This window comes from Nycticebus coucang, chromosome 6 (assembly GCF_027406575.1).
Source record: "Nycticebus coucang isolate mNycCou1 chromosome 6, mNycCou1.pri, whole genome shotgun sequence".
Classification (NCBI taxonomy): Eukaryota; Metazoa; Chordata; class Mammalia; order Primates; family Lorisidae; genus Nycticebus; species Nycticebus coucang.
In genome coordinates this window covers 90,173,687-90,189,511 of record NC_069785.1, presented here as the reverse complement: position 1 = coordinate 90,189,511, position 15,825 = coordinate 90,173,687, and the positions used below count along the sequence as shown (strand labels likewise).

Genomic DNA, 15,825 nt, shown 5'->3' with positions numbered 1-15,825 from the left:
TATTGATGTGTTAGTTATATCTTCTCCCTGCATTCATGAGTCTGATGAAATGTGCTTTGAAAAATAACTTTGGCCAGCTTCACCACCCGTGCGAGAGTGCCTGCAATGGCTGGTACAAAGATCCAGACTCCTGTGCAGATGAGTCTGTACTGGACATGAGACCATCAGGCTGCACGCTCTCCCCACTGGTGGCCATTACCAGGCCAACTCCGTGGCTCCAATTCCTCACTCACCAAGCAAACTTTCCACAGTCATTTGCCTCCTCCTGTCGATCAGAGAAGCCCATGTAGAAATGCCTTCCCGTAGGCATGAGCGCAGGTCATTAGGAAAGTTTTGAGAAACACAAAAACCAAGAATCCCACATGGAGGGATTTTATTTGTATAAATAAAGCCTTCCCTACAACACTGGTAAGCCAAGCAAGTTCAAATTGCACAGATGAATCAGAAAGGATGCTGTCTGCTGTGTCTCCTGGGAGTGAAATATGGACCATACTATAGCCGGAGAACTTTTGTAGTGACTCATCCATCAGGCCACATGGCATGAACTTTCTCTCCAAACATTAGTGAACTAGAATTTGATATTAGAAAAACCACAAAACAGATCGCTTTGAACCTTAAATTTTTTACTGTAGAAAAATATACATAGCATTTGCCTTTTTAATCCTTTTTTTGCAGGTACAATTCAGTAGTATTAAGCATATTCATATTATTGTACAATCATCACCATCACTCATCTCCAGAAGTTTCTCACCATCCCAAATGGAAACTCTATACTCATTAAACAATCACTTCCCCTTCCTCTTTCTCTGAGCCCCAAGTAACCCCTATTCCACTCTGTCCGTGAGTTGGACTACCCAGGATACTACGCGTTTGGACAATCATCTGGTATTGGTCTTTTGTGACTGTTTTTTTTTTTTTCACTTAGCATAATATCCTCAAGCTTTATCCATGTTGTAACATGTATCAGAATTTCCTTGAGACTCTCCTTTTTAATGAACTGTATTTTTTATATATATGTAGATCTCCTTTGGGGGAAGGCTACATTGTTACTAGCTACAAAGCTGTAGACCATTTCATCTGCACAGACCCTGAGATCCTTCCTGGCATCTCCTGCTCATCAGCCCTTTCAGTGTCACTCTTTCCCACAGCTACTGCTGTGGCTCTGACATGGCTCTCCTGGGCCCTTTAACGAAAGAAAGACTTTGGAAGACCATCATCTTTCACATGAAAAGGCAATTTTTATTCTGAAATATGTAAGCTGCTTGACTTTTTAGGTGAAATTTTGAAACCACTGACCTTCACAAAAGGGAGCTCTGACCAATCTAACAAATCATGTCTTCGGAGGCTTTGTCTTATCTTGACTCCCTCTCTGCCCCTTCACCATCTTGGACATTGTAGCAGGTAGCCCGTCAGTGTCAGGCTCCTCTTGTTACTGGTCCCTATCTCAAAAGCACCAGTGCTCTTGTGCTTTCAGCAACTTCCCATTGCCTAGCCACTAACGTCCAATCTCCTTAGCCTGACTTCTAGAGCCCCACATAATAGACCTTCAAATTCTTTTTCAGATTCAGCCAACTAGGATTTTCACTATTCTAGTCAAATGTCCTATGTTTTTCTCCTTTCCTTTATGTCATGCTTTTTCTTTTGATGATAACACCTTCCTTAGAGTCTCTATCAAAATTATGGCCCTTAATAAAGCTCATCTCAAACATCTACTTAATGCAAGAAACTCTTTCAAATTCTCTCAGCTCCGTGCCATCCTTACCCTTGATGACCTTGCAAAACGCTTTTGTTTACCTCTCTTCTGTAGCCTAAGAGATTATCTTTTGAAGTACAGTCATTCACATGTGTGTGATACTGCCTGAAACTTATTAGGCTCTTTGTTGCCTGAAGGGGGGACTGTGTCGCTCTCTCACAATACCTAGTACTACTTGTGAGTTATGAAAAGTAGGTTCTTTATAGGTATTTGTTCTGTCATTTGTTTACTTGGAGCCTTCCCAGGTCCCCGTGGAAGATGGAAGAGGACCATGATCCTCTCACTGAGGGGAGAAGATCCTGATGTGAGGGAAGCAGACCGTGGTGGCAGTGGGCACTCCCTGCTGCTCATTCATCCAGAGCAAGTGGGACCCAAGTGATGTCTTATTTTGCCTCATCTTTGGTTTTTGTTTGTTGGTTGTAATATTGGGAGGAAATATAAGTGCAAACTTAACCTTAAACTCAAATGAAAAACAAAGTGACTTGGAAACGAAAAGAAGAAATTTTAAAAATTTAGAAAAATAGACCCAATCCTAAATTACTACCTTTTGGTATGGTAATTCTAGACCAATCCTCTATAAAACATATATTGTTTTTAGGTTGTTTGCCTAGTGAACTTCTAAACTGCTAAAGTACAAGGTTATGCTTGTAAAAAAATATTTAAATCAGATACAAGGTTGCCGAGGAAAAAACACGGTTTATGGTGGGCTGTTGTTCTTGCATGAACATTGCAATGCTCAGTTTCAGAAAAACAAATATTAAATCAATTCTAGATTGGATGACACGTTTTTTGGAGGTGCGGAAAAGCAAATCAGAAGTGGGGAAAATCATTGAAGAGTGAATAGTGAAGCAGATTGGAAGCTATAAGTTTTTCCAGTCATTCATTTTAGGAGATATTGGACTACAGAGGCACTGACTATTATTTTCAGAGTCTTGAAAGATGGAGGAAGTCCTAGCGGACTGAGGAAAGAGAAAAATACATAGCTCATTTATTTTTAAAAGGGACAAAGGGAGACCTTCTCAATTAAATATTGGTTTACTTTGTTTCAACCCTGAGGTGAAGATTGTGGATCAAATCCTCAAAAAAATCCAACTTAGGGTGTAGACATCTAGAGGCACCCAGAATCCTGGAGTGGAACAGTGGAACAGTGTGGCTTTATGAAACTCAGTCTGTGTCAGACAATTTTAATTTCCTTCCATGGCAGGATGACAGGACTTGTAGCTGGGAGGCAAGCAATAGAGGCCATTAATCTGTCTTTTACTCAACTCTTCAATTTTATCCTACATGTGAGGCCAGTCAGCCTGCTAGGAAAATGAGTCAAGGTTTCTCAAGCTGCACACTCTGGAGAGTTTGTGAGAATCTTTAAATACAAGAACACATTCTTTAATAGAAGATTATCTTTTTAAAAGTATTCTACCAGTTAAAAAAGAAAAAAAGAACTAACTTCTGTTTTGCTTCAAAAAAATTATAAAGATCTTATATACTAACTTCAGTTTCTTAAGTCAGTGTTTTTCAACATGATTTTGGTCCCCAGATGTATTCTGGAGGCTGTATTACTAGGTCCCAGCAGGAACCAGATGGCAAATTAAACAGGGAACTGACAAAACTTACTGAAGGGGCTGCTTACAAGCGGGTGGGCAGGATTTCGGGAACAAGGGGTAGCACAGCTGGGAACAGCTGCTACCAGCCCTGATTCTAGGGGACTGGAGAGGGGAGCAATTGCCAGTGCCTTGGGAGGACAGCAATATGGCAAGGGCCACCAGCAGCAACTGTGGCCTCCGGTAGTGGGCATAGCTGCCCTGCCATGACCCAGCCTGAGGACCGTATGCAAACCCATGAAATTACATGCAGATTAGGGAAGTATCTTGATGACTGTGTCTTTTCCTGAAGAAGTTCATAGATTTTATTAAAGTTTCCCAAAACGAATCCCAAATGTCCAAAGCTGTATATTTCAAAGAAGGAAATAAAATTCAAACTGACTTTGTTACATTCCTAAAGTCGATACAACTGCAGGATACAAAGCATTAAGTAACATCCTTTAACTGGATAAAAATAAGCCAGGAAAATTTACTTAGTGTATTTTGGACCACAAATTAAGTTTTACTTAGCAATTATTACACTTCAACTGTTAACTGTGCTAATATTTGGGAGTCATGGGTCTTAATGAGCTTGCATGGCAAATTATACTGACTAATCACCTCCTAATTCACCTTGTATATTTCTCCAAAGGTTGTTCAAGTGGTAACACTTGGATAAAATTAGCCTCAGAGATAGTAAGTCACATATCTGCTTTTATTTATTTATTTTTGTGGTTTTGTTCATTTTTGTTTGAAGGGTTTTTATGAGGCTTTGATTTTTTGCTTGTTTTGTGCATATATATAATTTTATACACACAAATATATGTGTGTACAGGTGTATGTGTGTATATCCATATACACACATAGTAAAATTGAAGGGAATTATATATTATTAAATGTAAATTATATATCATATTACATGTAAGTTATTAATACATTATACATAAATTATAAAAATGTATAATATATAATGATATATATAGATGTATGTATATATGTATAAATTGGATATAACAATATAAATTTGGGAGCGGCGCCTGTGGCTCAAAGGGGCAGGGCGCCGGGCCCATATGCCAGAGGTGGCGGGTTCAAACCCAGCCCTGGCCAAAAACTACAAAAAAAAAAAACAGAAAACAACAAAACAATATAAATTTGATATATATGTATATATATGTATAAAAATCTATTCGGTCTTACTATGTGCCAGGTACTGTGCAAATTGCTAAAATATTAGATGATTAAGATACTATTCCTAGAATTAAGGAATGAGAGTCAAGTAAAAGAAGTTGCTCTTTCTATATGTTCCAGTGGAGACATCATCTAAAAATATTTAGAAGTTCAATCAGAAGATCACCTGGGAATTCACAGACCATCTAATCTTCTAAACCCGTGGCTGTCAACACAGCCTACACATTAGCAAGGAACAGTTTTAGAAGAGAGCTTCTCAGTACCACCCCCAGAGAGTCTGGCTGGTTTCAAGTGGAACCCCAAACAGTGTTTTTGAAAGGCTTCCCTGGGGATCTCAGCCTGTGCCAGTGTGGATTACCCCAGGGCGTGTGGGGTCCTGGAGTGAGTTCCCTTATACCTCCCTACCTCCCCCAGCCATCCTCACTTCTGCCCCCTGCACCGTGCCACACTCAGGACCCACACTTACCTCTACATGCTGTGGTCTCTCAGAATCAAGCCTAGTTGTTCTCCTGTGCACAATTTTATCTTAAAAACATTACATTCTTTTCTTTTTATGACAGCTCAGAGCCAGGGAGAGCCCCTGTCTGAGGCACAGACTCTATGGGGTGAGTCTTATAATAGTATTTGTTCAGGCTTCATGCAATTGATACTCCTTCCTTTTTCATTTCTTTCCCACTTAGTTCTAAGTTACACTATCCTGATGTGCTTTTATTTATCTGTGTAAGCTGTCTCTGATTCTTTAGGGGAAAGAGGGGATATGTATTTATAATGAATGAATGAACAAAGGAAAAAACACAAAAATTCACACCAACAAACACACAGAGAAATAACCTGACGACAGTTTTTGTGAGCCTGTTTCTTTTTTTTCTTTCTTTTTTTTGCAGTTTTTGGCCGGGTTCGGGGTCCGAACCCACCACCTCTGGCATATGGGGCCGGCGCCCTATCCCTTTGAGCCACAGGCGCCGCCCGTCTGTCTGTTTCTTAAAGGGTGTCCAAGGAAGGCAGATTGAATGAGTAGAGGAACAGGCAGGAGATGAGCAGCCACTGTCCAGCCAGAGAGCACACGCGGCTGAGTGGTCGGGAACGTCGAGGACAAAACACCGCAGGGTAAGGGTGAAGCACTAAGCATTATTTAGATAATGACCCAAATCAGACCTACTTGCGAGCTGTGATGAGTACTTTGAAGAGGCGGTGGTGGGAGCAGGGTGGGGGTGGGGGAGGCGCTGTGGAAAGCCACGGGCAGGGCTGGAAGAATCTGGGTTCAGGATCAGGAAGCGAGCTTTGAGTTGCGATTGAAACTGTGGCCATGAGCTATGGGGGGGCCCCTTTAGGGATGGCGGGCAGCAGAAGGCCCTGACGTGGGAAGGGATATTGGCAGTAAGAGTGCCCATTGTCCTGTATGATACTTCTGTGTACATCAGGAAGAGGAGCCTCTCAGTGGGTATGGCCCAGAGCCGGAGAACACAGCCAGCTGTCCCCTCAGCTGAGCGCTCTCATTGGATGGATCTGTAGACAGACCTTTATAGAGGGTGGCACCTTTGTAAATGTGTGCCCCAGGAACCCAGGGAGATGTGCCGAGAGGCAGAGACCAGGGTAAGAAGGGACACAGGTGAGCTGGACTCACCCATGGTGAAAAGCAAGGGCTCCTAGGCTCTGCTGAGGGTTGTTCTCTTCCTTCTAAGACCAATGCAAATGCTTTAAAGCAGGACAATAACCCTATCAAGCTTCAAGAGTGGAGTCAAAGCCATCAGGGCTAATGCTACCACAGAGATCTGAAGAAGAGAAGATGGTGGCCTAGGTGAGGATGGGTGCAGAGAAGATGGAAGGGTACTGGGGACACTCTCCGGCGAATCAACTAATAGAACTTAGTGACTGATCAGATGTGGGAATGAAGGAGAATCCTCATGGGGGAGTCCCAGGATTCTGGTACCATTTGTTGAGACAGGAAGTAGTAGTGAGAAAACACAGACACAAACACACACATATGGGGGTGTGCACACGAGCACAAGCACAGTCCCAGGAAGAGCTGAGAGGACGACCAACTGTTACTGCTCCATCCTCTCTCTCTCGTGGCCTCCCCTTCTCCTGGTAAAAGGGAAAATAAAGATTTTCCATGAGGACACAGATAAAAGTTGACACTGAAGGCTTATGTACTCTGAAGCTATTTCCACTTGGTCTAAAAAAATATGAAACAAAGTAAAAACTCTACCAGAAAATGACTGTGATGCTATTGTACCTCACTTTTAGCTCTGATTTTTCTTCATATTTGATAGGAAACCTTAAAAATTGCACTGCAGGTATCTCTATTGCCAGAGGAAGTTCACAGAATGATATACCTCTTAGGGAACTGTTTGTGATAATAAACACCTACTGAAAAGAGAAAACTGTTCACACACAGGAGCAGGCCGATTCAGACTGAGTCAGCCTTGGGCGTGTTGACTGCCAGCGAGGATCCTGTCCCAGGCCTCCATTCTGCCGTCTGCAACAATGGTTCCAGGGTCTATAATCTGTATCATGCTGAAATTTAACTTTATTTGAGCCACAACCATATAAATATATGTACACAACATTACATGCTATGCAAGTTTGTAAGGCATAACCCCCCCATCCCTCACCCACTCTTTCCAACTCCTACATATGTCAAGTTGATAACCTCCAAGGCAGAATCAATGCAGAGAGAGGATGGTGCAGATGGCGTGTGCCCCGCGCCTCCCAGAGGGGCAGACAGGTGGGGGTGCCGCAGGTCTGCATAGGACCTGCCTCAAAGTCACACAAAAAGACTAACTCTGACTAACAACTCTGAATGTCATTGTTACTAATTCTTCAGCCCATTTGGTTAACATTGAAATGAAGTAAAATTTCAGTGCCTTTAAAATACATTCCTTTAAAAGAGAAAGAAATTGCTAGAAGGCAATTTGGTCACTTGTGACTTCTGAAGAAAAATAAAGACCTTTCTTTGAATCCCTGAAGGTTTTCATCTGAAAAATAACATGTAATCCAGAGTTGTTATATTCTGTGATAAAATCACAAATGTAGGCATAGGTAGACCTCTAGACCTATTCTGTGGTGTGCTGAAATTGTGCAGTTTTAAAAAAGTATTCTCATATTTCCCTAAGGGCAACTTTCCCATATAGATCTACATTACACTGACACTTATGTCTGTAAATATTTTGAATGTACATAATCAATTTTTGACACTTGTCCAATACCTAGAACTGCCTGACAACTTTCTAACATGAATTTCTGGATTGGTTTCAGAAACAGAGTGGTAACTGGATCTACAAATGGCTGATCTGTTTTGATGTGAGCTTAATTAATGCTGCATATGAAACTCCAAATGTCACAATCCAGGAGTTTTAAAATTTTAATTATTAGACTGATTTAGTTATCTTACTCTAAAATGAAATTTGAATTTAATTTAATGTGATTATTAAATTCTTTTATAATAAGTGTTTTTTTTTTTTTTTTGAGACTGTCTCACTCTGTCACTCCAGGTAGAGTGCCATGGCATCATAGCTCATAGCAAACTCTTGGGCTCAAGAGATCCTCTTGCCTCAGTTTTTCTATTTTTAGTAGAGACAGGATCTCACTCTTACTCATGCTGGTCTCAAACTCCTGAGCTCAAGTAATACGCCCCCCTTGGCCTCTCAGAGTAATAAATTTTCTTTTTTAAGAGGAAAGGATTTAATAAAATCTCTCCATTATGATTTTAACATGTGAATGAGAACTATATGTAAATACCACAAATGTTATGATGTTCACATTACAACTTGAGCTATAAACTTGCAGGGGAGGGTTGGGAGACCTTCTTATGCGTCTGGTCATGAAGTTCAAGCTGCTGTTTGATGAACTTGGAGATTAGGAGCTGAGGCCGTTGCTGGTATTCTAACATAATGTCATGGGGCAAGTTGATCTGGTCACAGTCGAGTCTGTCAAGAAGTGTCACACAGACCACAGCAGCTGGAAGAGCAAAGAACACGATTGGTGAAAAGAATGGGTTTATTTTTTCCGTAGAAACACTAGCCAAACCCATAGCACAAATACTCTTGCTTTCCCTATAATACAGATGACCTGATGACCCTCTGCTCTTCTATGTGATTCATATTTCTGTGGAACCCCACCAATTGCTTCATTTAAATAAGTTACTTGAAATTATTATGAATACTCTTCCTGCCCCTTTCCTCCATAATTAGCTAAATTAGAGCTCAGGAAAGCATTATCTTCAAGGTTGAACAAGGAGAGATCTTCGCCATGTGAGATGCACAACCTCCAGCCTTCTTTCCTATTTCCAGTTCTTTGAGAAGGCTTTTCTTACATGAGGATATAACTGGAGAACTAGCCATTATTCCTCAGGGCAATGTTTGAAACTTTGCCTGCTACTGACTGCCCTTGCTAAAGAGTAAAGTAAATAGAGAAGAGATATGGAACGCTGACCTCAGGAAGCCAATAAAGGGGAGTACTGACCCTCATGAAATTCAAAGAGAAAAATATGAAATGAAATGCTTAAACGTAAGTATCACCTCAGTATAAGAGCAACTGTATTAGCATTTAATTTCTAAAGAATCTGAATTCTAGGCAGCACCTGTGGCTCAAAGGAGTGGGGCACCGGCCCCATATGCCAGAGGTGGAGGGTTCAAACCCAACCCTGGCCAAAAACTGCAAAAAAAAAAAAAAAAATCTGAATAAATTCTTATGCTAGTTAACAAATCAGGAGAAAAACAATAAAAAATCCTTGTTTTAAAAAATGAAACTCCCATTTTGAAAAGTTACCATGAAAAGAATGTCCTTGGTGTCATCAGAAAGAGCCAAAGAGGAAAAACTGAGTTTCACATGAATTCTTTATTGTCAGTTTTGCACAAAATCTGTGATTTCAGGGAATGTGGTAATCTGCATTGAAATCAGTGCCAACTGCTCTGAATTATTAAGCATTTAATAATCTCCATCTCATGTGCATCATTTAAAAAAGGATTTCAGTGCATAGGGGGGTAGCTGTGTCTATATTAACGAGCTTTGAGAGCACAGAGTTATGGTTGGGCTTGAGTATAATACTTATTTCTTTGACTTCTCTACTACTTCAGACTTCTTTGTAAGATCAAGATTTGGGAAGGAGAAGTGTACTGTAATTATAATAGCACATTCTATCTTTTTATTTTATTTTTAATTGACAAATGAAAATTGTATACATTTATGGAGTACATTGCAGTGTTTAAATATATGTATAGATTGTGAAATGATGAAATCAAGCTAACTAATATATCTATCATCTCATGCTTGTCATTTTTTGTGGTGAGAACAATTAAAATCTACTCTTTTAGAGATTTTAAAATATATCACTATAATCATATTTTTCATATACACTAGTCATTTTACACGTATATTTTACACTATAGTATAGTAAAATATTTAACTATAGTCACCATGTTATACAATAGATCTCTAACCCTATTCCTCTGAAACTTTGTACCATCTGCCCATCCCCCCTCCCATCCCACCACCCTCTGATAACCACCATTCCACTCTCTAATTCTAGGAGTTTTACTTTTTTAGATTATAAATTCCAGTGAGATCATGCATTATTTGTCATCCGTGCCTGGCTTATTTCCCTTAGCAAAATGTCCTCTAGGTAGGTTCATCCCTGTTGTTTCAAATGATCAGATTTCCTTTTTAAAGGCAGAATATTATTCCTCTATGTATCTATACCACATTTTTTAAAAACTCCATTATACGTTGATTCTATATCTTGGCTATTGTGAATAATGCTGCATTAACACGGGAGTGCAGATATTGTGTCAACACAACTGATTTCAGTTTCTTTGGATATATACAAGGTCTGACAATTAAGTCCATGAACTCATCCTAGAAAAAGGGCTACACACCTCACTGCTGAATTTCACTATGGTCACCAGACGGCCAAGGGGAGGACTTTGAAGTGACTGCAGTGATATTCAGCAATAGGTATGCAGCACTTTTTCTAGCGTGAGTTCATGAACTTAATTGTCAGGCCGCATACTCAGAGACAGGATTGCTAAATCATGTGTACTTCTTTTTTTTTTTTAATCACGTGTACTTCTATCTTCAGTTTTTTGAGTAACCTCCCTACTGTTTTCCATAGTGGATGTACTAATTTACTTTCCTACCGACAGCATGTAAAGATTCCTTTTCTCCACATCCTCAACACCACTTGTTATCTTTCATCTTTTTTGGTAATAGCCACGTTCACAGGTGTGAAGTGATGTCTCCTCTTGGATTAGTCTGCCTTTCCCTGATGATTAGTGATATCAAGTATATTTTCACATATCTGTTGGCCCTCTGTGTGTCTTCTTTTGGAATATGCTTATTCAGGCCCATTTTTTTAATTGTTTTTTTTTTCTTAAATTAAAAAAATTTAAATTTAAATTTAAATTAAATTCCTTATGTATTTTAGTTACTAACCTTGTATTAGATGTATGGTTCTCCAATATAGTCTCTATGTATTTCTCCAAATATTTCTGCAATCTGCAAATATTTTTTGTTTGGTTATTTATTGTTACACACTGAGCGTTTATGATATCATTTAATGCCGACAGCTGTGCCAGGTGCAAGGGATTATTTTTTGTCCCTTCTGACAGATGATGAAATGAGGGTGTAGAGAGGTCAACCAAGGGACCGAGTGTGACGCAGCCAGTAGACAGCCAATCAAGCCCCAGCTTCCGAAACGACTGAGGTGAGTTCTCTACCCTCTAGCCACTCCTCCCCTGAGCTGGCACACAGTGAGCCATGAGGCAAACCTGTCCTGACCCATCGGTCAAACCGGCCCCCTTGTTCAGTGACGTGAAAAGCAGTGAAAATATTCAACGTGAGCTGAGTCAAATATTTCTTCACCTAAGACCCTATTTATTCAAAACTCACTTGGCTGTAGAGCAACTTGGCTGAGCAGGTAAACAAGAAAATGGAAGAGCCAGGAACTTCCCCCAGCTTTTCAAGTTAATGATCGGCATGTCTGTGAAGCCTGACATGGGCTGGCAGTAGGAAGAAAAAGTTGAAAGTTCTCTAATCCTTCACTTGGCAGAAGGATAAAAGGAAATCAGTGCTCTGTACTTTTCACGGAGCGGGAGCAGACTTTACTAAACGCGTTCTCTGGATATCAAGGAGAATGCCAAAGATGGAATGCCAGGTTGTAGCCATTTCACTGGTGTTTTCTTGACCCTGGAGAGTCTACTAACAAGCAGCATATAATAATCTTGCCACCTAAAATTACTATTTCCATGAGCAATTAGAAGGGACTAATTACCCATAACAATTTGCTGAAATTAAGCCTGACAGCTTTGCTGCCATAATCCTCACATTAGGCAGGGAGGGTGACTCCTGGGGAGAAAGGGACATTTAGTGACCTGGCTGTCACCAAGGAGGTTGTCAGCTAACTGACCTGAGGCTGGAACGTGGTGGGGACACACAGATCTGAACACAGTGCTTAATGTCCCTTGAGCTGCATGAGTGAGTCTCAACCATTTGGGATCATTTACGGCCCCTTTGAGAATCTGTTGGAAGTCATAATAGGTACCTTTTTTGTGTGTGTGTGGTTTTTGGCCGGGGCTGGGTTTGAACCCGCCACCTCCAGCATATGGGACCAGCGCCCTACTCCTTGAGCCACAGGCACCGCCCAATAGGTACCTTTTTGTACACAAAATATTCATGCATGATGTCAGGGGGAGGGGCCCACCAAACTCACTCAGTAATCCTTAGGAATCCCTGGACCCCTATGCAGCACCACTTTAGCCCCACCTCTGATTCCAGAGCAACTTTTCCCATGAAAAGCGCTCAAAAGACAGCAGGGCCGCACAAATGCCCAAGGGCACAGCAGAAGCCAAACAGGGCCGGCCTGGGGAAATGGCAAAGCTGCAAAGGTGAGCTGCAGAGTGACCGGCCTGGCCTTTCTTTCCGCTCGTCTTCCACCTTCTCCTGCTCTTTTTCTGCCCTCCAGTGCCCCTCACGTGTTCGAGTTTATTAAGCAAATGCTACCTCTATGCCCTATATTCCTGGACTATCAAGCCTGGGAATTGTTTTTAATCAACGACTCAGAGCCTTTGCACTTCCTGTATCTTTGCTGAGACCTTTATCTCAGGTTGCTGGCTCCTTATTAAAAACCAAGTATGGAAAAATCTATATTCAAAGGGGCTGGTCAAGGCTAAGGGACATATAAACTATTTGTTCTTCTAGATTGTTTTTTCTCAAAATGTGCTCCACTGCCACCTGCATCAGAATCAGAGATGGTTAAAATTCGGATTCTTAGGCTCTACCCTTGACATACGAAGTCAGAATTGGGGGTGGGAGTTGGGAGAGGGCAGTCAACCTGGATTTTTAAAAATCCTCCCAGTTCAGTTGTTTGTACGTTAATATTTGAAAACTATTGCTTTGAAGACTTTACACTGTAACTCTGAATCAAGTCAAGTTACCACAGTGGTGTACACCCATAGACCCTACTTCTTTAGGTGCCCACGGAAATGCTGAATTAGACAGAACCAATTCATTGTAACTAGAAAGAATTGTCCTACACCTTTTATGAAAGTGTTATTAAAGACACCGTCCATTATAGTGCAGCAATAATTTCACTGAAGTTTAACATTTGGATAAAGTTTTTGTGACAAATCTCAAACCTCCTATTATTGGGTAATGAGGGCTGCAGCTCAGCCTCCAGGACACCTGAGTATTTAGGGGTCCTGTTGTTGCTCCTTATAGCCCTATTTACCCCCTTGAATAAATGCCCCTTATTCTTTCTACCTTTGTTTAAATGCCATTATTATGCATTCCTCTTTCATTGAAAGCTGCCCAAAGGCTTTTTCAAATAGAGGAGAGTACAAGTCATCTGTGCGTGGATAAATACCGTTACTTTTTTCCACCTTAGGGAATAGTGGAGACCATGGCGGGCAGGAGATCTCAGAGCTAGTCTCTGTCTGCTTCTGTCTGCATTTCCTCAGGCAGGTTAATTACACTCTCTAGACTTCATTTCATTCTCTGAGAAGGGAGCAGGTTAGATCTCGAGGCATCTCCCAAGTCCACATCCTCAGCTCATGTGCCTCACATCAACTTGTCATTTCCCGGACCCGGTGTGTCTCTGGGAGGTCTGTCTGCACCCTCAGAGACTTGAGCTGCTGGTGGCTACCACCCCCGAGTCAGAGAGACACAGGGTGGGCAGAGTAGAGCCTGAGTGCTGGGGTCCTAGTGAGGCAAAGGAGGGTCACAGGTGATGCCAGCCACACAAAAGGACCTGAAATGATTCTCTGATCTGTGTGTTAGCAAGGGGGAGGGAAGAGTGGGATAGTGGGCAGGAGAGTAGAATTAACATGCAGCAACCAAAACTATAGACATTGACCTTGATTAAAAATATGCAAAAGCTTACAAAGCAAAAGGAAACAAATTATGTTTTGGTCTTGTCTTTGTAAAAATAGTAAGTGAATTAATATGCTAACCATTTATATCCAATCTTCCAGATACAATGACTGATTTTCTTGGAAAAATAATGGTTATACATTCTACTCAATGAGTATCTGCTCAATGTTTTAGTTGAGTCCAACACTAACCCAGTTGGCATATGCTCGGCCCGTAGGGTTTGCTTGCTGAGCTCATGCAGCTACCTGCTCACAACATTTAAAATAGAAAACCTCTCACCTAATAGCACAGTGTAAGGGTCTATGGTACACCTCTTGGGTGAAGGGCTCAACTACAGCTTGGACTTTACCTAACAAGTGCAAACAATGTTAACTAATTATCTGTACCCTCGTGTTAATCTGAAATAAAAAATAAATCAATAACGTGTCAGCAGGGCATGGTGGTTCCTATCTGTGACCCCAGCACTTTGGGAGGCTGAGGCAGGAGCATTGCTTGAGGCCAGGAGTTGGAGACCAGCCTGGGCAATAACTCCAGACTCTGTCTCTACAAAAAATTGTAAAAGTACACCCAATAGCCCAGCATGCTGGCATGTGTCTGTAGTCTCATCTACTTGGGAAGCTGAGACAGAAGGATCCTTTGAACCTAGGAGTTCAAGGCTGCAGTGAGCTATGATTGCTCCACTGCACTCCAGCCTAGGTGACGGAGTGAGCACTTGTCTAAAAATAAATGAATAAAATTAGAAAAAATAAAATAAAATAGAAAATCCTGCATTGATTCTTACCCATGTGCACGTTTTGGTTCTCCCATGCAGAGACTACCAACCTTACATCTCCATGAGAAGGCTGCTGGCAAGAAGCAGCACAGCCTGAAAAGGGGCCTGAGCCAGACAGAGCTGGGTCCAGATTCCTGCTCAGCTACTATGAGAAGTGGGAAATGTATCTAAATCTCTGAGCTACCATTTGGTTTTCTCTTGTGTGTGTGAAAGGAACCACAACTGGTTGCCTTGTAGCTTTGCATAAAATCCTGATTTATCTCCATTTTAGGTTTAAGAAATACTCCAGCCCCAAACTGAATATAATCTTTAATCCTTGTTGTAATACCTTTCTGACTTTATCAGTAATTACCGTGCAGTTCCCACAGTTCAACATCCCTTGTGGCTGGGAAGCACAAAAGAACATAAAATGGAATTAAAGTCAAGATTCTGCTCCCTCTTACTGAACCGCACTAAAGTAATGTAAAGACTGAATATTTCCCTGAAGTTACCAGTATCTGTCTAAGGAAATAACCCTGAATTCCTCCTTTACTCTAAAGAAAAGCCACTGTGAGGGCTGCAAACAACGAAAGACAAGAGAAGGGGATTGAAGCAGAACCTAATCTTACTTAGACAAATATTAGGCTTCATATCCTGCCACGCACATGTGTCAAAAGGCAGCACCATCTTTAAAACACGAATACAAATTGAACATACTTATCGCAAGTTCACAGTGCAAAAGGATTATCATCTTTAATCTGAATGTTAGGGGTTTAATTAAAGTAGGTTTTGCCTCGAGAGAGGGACAGATATGGGCAACTTATGAAATGATAAATGAATGCATTTTTTTTTCAGCATCACAGAGTGCTTCCATTGTACAGGTTTATGTGATTCTAAAGATTCAGCTTTTTGATGTGAAATAATGTGGTGAGTTCCACTATTTCTCTGCGACTGAATCTTTGTTAAAGCAATGTTAGGTTCCCAATACTCTCTTCCAGAATGATGGGATCAGCATAGCAACAGTGATTTTTGGGTTGGTGGCTTTATTCTGGGCAGTTTATCCACCTATCACATATCAAGAGACCAAGGGGTTGCAAACACAGCAGAAGAATTATTTGTACAGACCTGACAACACAGGGAGCTTGACATTAAGGCTCTGCCTCCTTCTGTCGGGACAGTTAGGAGGCACT

At 41.1% G+C, this 15,825-nt stretch overlaps 1 pseudogene; it reads right to left on the bottom strand.

Moving 5' to 3' along the window:
- Window positions 1-7,604: 7,604 nt before the first annotated feature.
- Window positions 7,605-15,825, bottom strand: part of LOC128587509 (uridine phosphorylase 2-like) — a 33,457-nt pseudogene continuing 25,236 nt past the window's right edge.